We start from the raw sequence: 6000 nt of genomic DNA on the forward strand, positions 1-6000 counted from the left end.
AATCACAGAAGTGAGATTCACATTATCATGCTCCTTAACTTTGACAAATTGTGTGTTCCCTGGAAGAGCTTCCACAGCATGAAAAACTTGCATTGCAGATTAGCAATTAGGTTTATCCCCATGCAAGCCATCCAAGTCTTGTTATGTTCAGTAGCCAGGGTCAGAATTGGAAAACAAACAGAATAAAAGATGTTTATTAAATTATGAACCCCTTTGGAAGAAAAAAAGAAAAAGCTTATTCTAAACATAATGTCATTCAGTTAGAAAACCTTATAAATAAATAAAGCAGCAGCATTAGCTTCCTAGGAAGTTCACTTACTTACAAATACAATCCTTTCAAAATCCAATTTTGCTTTTTTGCTTTTAATGTTATCATTACCTAAGCTTGAAATTAATACATTTTGTATTCTTCTGACATCACACTTAGAGTTATTTCTTTGAGAATCTTCTACAGTTACAGGAGCATGCCTTGAAAAAGCATTGCCAACCACAATGATAAATATAAAATCCTTTCATTTCTAGAATGCATTCTATTTTTCTTAAAACTAATTTTTATTTCAAGCTATGTACATGCAGCTGTTTTAGTGACTTTCGTACCATCATTCGCTTGTTTATGATATTCTGTTTCACCACCTTGCTGTATATTTTAGCTGTAATTTTGTGCTAGGCCTGTGATTTTATTCAGCTAATGGTCTATGGAGCACCGTGCACTAATGACAACATAAAAATATTTGCAAACACTTACACAAAAACTTATAAAAACATACTTAATGGCTAGGCATGACCTTAAAATACGTTTTGCATTAATACACCAATACTGAATACCTTTGACATTTCTAACCCTTGGTGAATATAATTGAATGGCCAACACACTCAAAATCTTTAGAAAATAATCTTTCCACACACACTGTCAATGCATACACAATGCACAGAGGGGGGCAAAATAAACCCGTTTCCTTATGAAAATAAACCAAAAAGCAGTATTTTTGTCAACATTCAAGCGCTTGGAAAGCAGATTTGGTTGTATGGATTTTTTTCAATAAAAAAAACCTATTATTTTTCTCATTTTTAATTCCAAATTTTTTGCAGAAAACAAAATCGTGAGCTCCCAGTAGTTGTTATGTGCCATGGCAGTTTGAGCTTGGTTGTCTGAAATGGTTTCTAGACCACGTTTCCAGAGGGTTTGTTTAATGATCACAATCAGAATTGATTCCCTTCAGTTACAGCATATAATAAATTGTATGCAAGACAAATTAAATGCTCCTGTACTACCACAGCTGGAATTGTTTCTAATCTCTCAGCATGCAAGCCCTTGTGACCACAGTCACCACGACTGGGTAAACACCATTTCCCACAGCTGGAGGGTCTACTGGCAGGGAGAGCCTTGCACCGTTCTCCCCAGCACAAGTACCAGTATGTTCCCAGTACAGGAAAGGATCCTGTATCCCTCTAAGCATGGCAGAGGCTCTGCACAGCCCCCAGAGTGCTCTTTCATTTGCACACCCATGCTGCGGGCCAAGGCTTCTGGTCAATCCTTCCGGCCACAGGAAGGCTAGAAGTGGAGTCTGTGCAACAGCACGAATGGACCCAGTATTAGCGCCACTGGTGGTTAACAGCAGCCTAAGTAGTAATGAAGCTACTAATTGCTTCTCTTTCCAGACCACAGTCTTAAGCACGACACTAACCTAAGCCATGGACCAGGCAAGTGGGTGATAAATGCATGGAATATATATAATATATACACAGACTAGAAACCCACAGCAATATTTTTGTGCTCAATTTTTGAATTATGTGTTTACATTGCTTTTAGACCTATTTGTGATCTTTGCTCATATTCTGACCAGTCCAATTTGTTTCCATTTCAGCTCATGAATGGGTTCTTTAGCCTGTGGTGAAATATATTGCAGAAAGAATCAGTCTACTGAATCTGGAAAAATAAATTCCTTCCCAACAATCTGGCACATACTGAGTCAAAAACCTACCCAGCTTTTTAAAACCAGTCAAGGGCAACAAGGCATGTTTTGAGAGGGTCAGATGACTGTCACATTTCCAGCCATATGTTACCATTCCTTATCAATATGCAAATCTGTGGAACAGAGTAAGTCTTCTGTTGAACTTTTTTATGTACTTGCAGGGTAGGAGGGAAGGTCAAGGGTCTTTGAATGAAGATTTGTTGTCAAATTTTAACATAGCTTCATTGCAAGATTTCCAGGGGGTAGAAATATGCCAGATGGATGCCAAGTGAGTATTTCTTCTAGGCACAATGCAAGACTCAGCACCACAAAATAATCTGTGGAAGAGCTTTGCATCCTTTTCTGAGGCTCCCAGAAAAGTGGCTAAAAATGTATTCTGTAGTGTTGTAAGCCACACTTGATTTCCTGTGTGGTCTTCCCATACATCCATCTCAAACTCCATTCCTATCTTTCCATGGAACTGTAGCGACTGCTGTTAAATACTCCCATTTCAAATGCAAGATTTGGTTAATTCAATGTGCATTTCTAAGAAACTGTGTACTTTCAGGTTGCAGAATGGAAACAGGGCTTAGTGATCATTTCCCTGCTACCCGGTCTGCTCTGAGAACATGTCCCTTGTGGCATCTCTTACATTCTGAGTCTTCACAGGGATTTCATGGCCTGTGGGGCATAGTTCTTTGCCATGACTCCCACAACTTTCCCATTTTGTCTCCTGTTAAAGTTTCTTAGCTATTTTCTTAGCTTTTTTCCTCACTCACTACTTCTGGTACTAAAAGTGCTCGCAGCTGCTCTTTTCATGTTTGTGTTCCTATTCTTCACTGGTCTGCAGCAGTCTCCTCTGTGCTGCCAGTATGTAGGTCAGCATCACTTTTGCTCAAGCCGCTGTTAGCAAGTGATCTGGGCCTGAGTGTAAGTTCTGCTGATGAACTGGTTGTCTCTTTTGCCAAAAATTATTCTGCCTCCTATTAATTCTTCTTTTAACATTCAGTATATGCAATGTTCAGCAAAACTGTGATCTGCAGTAATAAAAGCTTCATCTGCTTGCCCTTGTTCTTGGCACCTCCTTGCAAATTTGGCTTTTTCATGTATTATATTTTGCTTGTGTGAGACAACAACTTCAAAAGTCTCTTTTTTTGCCTTTTTTTTTCCCATCTTTTTTCTTTCTTCAGTGTGAGACACAGACAAGCAACAGCATCAGGAGTAGCCAGGGCAAATACCAAGGAATCTACATTATATTCTTATACCTTTCTGAATGAACTTCTGAACTTTTCAGCTTCAGCAGTAGCTAAGTTGCCAAAATAATATTCTGCTTGTTCCTTTGTCTGCCCAGGAACCTGAAGGAAACCCCTGTGAAGGAGTGGCACTACAGCAGAAAGATAAAGCAGTAATGAGCTGAGAGGTGATGGCATGGTAATGGGTGGTTGCTTCTAATGATCTCTCTGTGTAGCAGAGTTTTAGTACTCACCCACAACAGATGTAGTAGATGACAAAGAGAATTAGACAGCTCTGTGAAATTAAGCCCTGTGTCAGCCCCTGCTGACACATTCTCTTCTCACCAACGCCTTTTGCCTTTTCTCCATCTTCTTCCCTTGCAAGAAAACTCTTAATGGCGGCTACAAAAGACAGTGACCTAAATGTGCATGTGATCGTGTAAGTTTTCCATGGCTTCAAACTACAGGTTTTTTACTACTGTAAGCACTGCTATTTTTAGCTGCATATTAGCTACTAAGCAATGTTGAAACTTTTTCTTCTTGTGGGGAGAAAATGCATCCCATTTCATTAGAACCACAGGAAAAGAAAGCAAAGTGTGACTGTCAACTGTTCCTAATAATCAGCTGTGAGGCATCTTTCAGTCAAGTGTCAGAGACATTAAGAAATTAAGCCTTACAACACAGCTACAAGAAAGGAGTTTTTGGTAAGAATGCTTGCTACTTGTACTGCCAGTGATAACATCATAATTTTTATGGTAAATAATAATACCAGCAATCAGCAATATCAGAAAGACAATAAATCAAAACTGACTTATCTAAAAATGGGATTTCCCACAGGATATGTAATTTCAAGACTGCAGCCTTGACTGAAGAGGATTGTTTTGGTTTTTCTGCCAAAATCCTCCAGTTTACAGTATTTTGCACAACCTTGTGCTTGACAAGAATATGTATAGCCCTCCATCCACCATTCTGTCTTTCTATTCATTTTTCATATTGTCTATACGAAGTTGATAGCAATTTCTGCATTTCTTGCAGTGATCAGAAGAAATGATCAAAAGTCTAAGACAGAGCTCCACATTCTGTGTTTCACTGTCTGGAGAAAGGAGACAGCTCAAGCAGCACGAACACATGAAAAACACCTATGTGGTGGATTTGTTTCTGTCTTTTCCTCTCTCTTGTGTACAATATAGCTCTCGGGGTGATTTCCATGTATATTTAGCATAAAAAGTGTGGTAGGCTGTTCCTCCAAATATCACAAAATTTGAAGAGATAAGGCTGGAACACTGCACTTGAGAGCCTGACATTAAATAAACATGGCCCCTGGATAAATAGTTAGTACTTCAGAAAATGAGGCCACCTACTTAAGTGCTAAGTGTGGGTTTATGTGTCTCTTTCTATAAACAGCCAGGCTTGAACATTTTAACCCAATGCATAAATCCTCAGATAATTAAACTGGACGGTGTATCTGTGCTTCACTGGTATGAGAACAAGGGCAACTGAAAACCATAGGAGTGGTTTGCCAAGGGAAAAATATGAGACAAGTCTTCAGATCACCAGTTTTTCTTCAAAAATGCTAGGGGAGAAGTCAAGATTTTCTGAGATTTCTGAAGTCTATCTTAGTTTTCAGTTGGAAGGATGTATGAAGATCTAAAATTTCAAGCCAGATGTTTTCTAAAAATGTAGCTTTGGATGAAGCAAAGCTATTTGTTTTGATCAAATTAAAAATTAATAATTTCAATTTTTATCGCAGTATGTGCATAAAATAGAATACAATAACAGCATTTTAGGCCATTTGGAAATCAGGAAATTAATTTGAAAACTATACCTGTTTCTGCAGAGAATTTTTACATTATTGAATCAGGATTTTCAATGGAAAATATCCCTCAAAAAACTGACCATGACTACATGAGATCCAACACCAAGCAGGGAACTGAAGCCCTCATGTCCAAGATCATGTGATGATTGTTGTATCTTCCACTGTGCTACTGAGTGGACACACACAAAACTATTTTTATGATCCAGCAATGAGCTAGCAAGGACTGTAACCCTGCTATTGTGGTTGAAAGCAATATAAGGAACACCCCAGACAGAGAAAGATGTTCTTACTTCTGCTACTTAAAACCAATCACAAAGATAACCTGAAGAGTTTAGTTGTAAATTAAAAATGATAGTAGTTGTATAGGTCTGAAATTAATTATTGCAAAACTTTTTCTGTAACGTAATGCAAAATATATTTTAATTGGATTCTAATGTTTTCTTTTTTAAGGAGACAGCTGGAGTTCCATCTGGTCTCATTTTTCACAACACAATCCATTTTGTACTATAATACTTCCAGTATGGTAATTACTATTGTTGGTTGCAAAAAACCGTAAAGTTTCAGTCTGGACAATTTCATCTGGCCTTGCAATAAAGCTGACTCAACTTTCAGTATGCTGTTGCTCAGCATATTAAAAATTATGCACCACCAAAACCAACAATAAATAGTCAGAGAAAAATATATAATTGTCTGGTATTTGAGCATATCCCTTAAAAACAGCCGATTCAGATGCAAAAAGCATTCATTAAAAATAGAAAGAAATTGCATTGACATCCACCATTGGCTTTCTTAGTGGCAAAATCCACATTCACTTCCTATGATACTTTCCAAAAAGAACAACTGCATTTAGATCACTAGAAAGACAAAGTTTTGAACAAAAAAATTACCTATTCTAGTAGTATACTTCCAGCCTTGCAGACCAGCTCCAAAGCAATGCCCTCCACCACAGCCAGGCTACTCAAGGTATTTAGGACCACTGTTCATCTGACATGCAGAAGCT

The sequence above is a fragment of the Corvus brachyrhynchos genome, unplaced genomic scaffold (assembly GCF_000691975.1).
Source record: "Corvus brachyrhynchos isolate BGI_N302 unplaced genomic scaffold, ASM69197v1 scaffold252, whole genome shotgun sequence".
In the NCBI taxonomy this organism is placed as follows: domain Eukaryota; kingdom Metazoa; phylum Chordata; class Aves; order Passeriformes; family Corvidae; genus Corvus; species Corvus brachyrhynchos.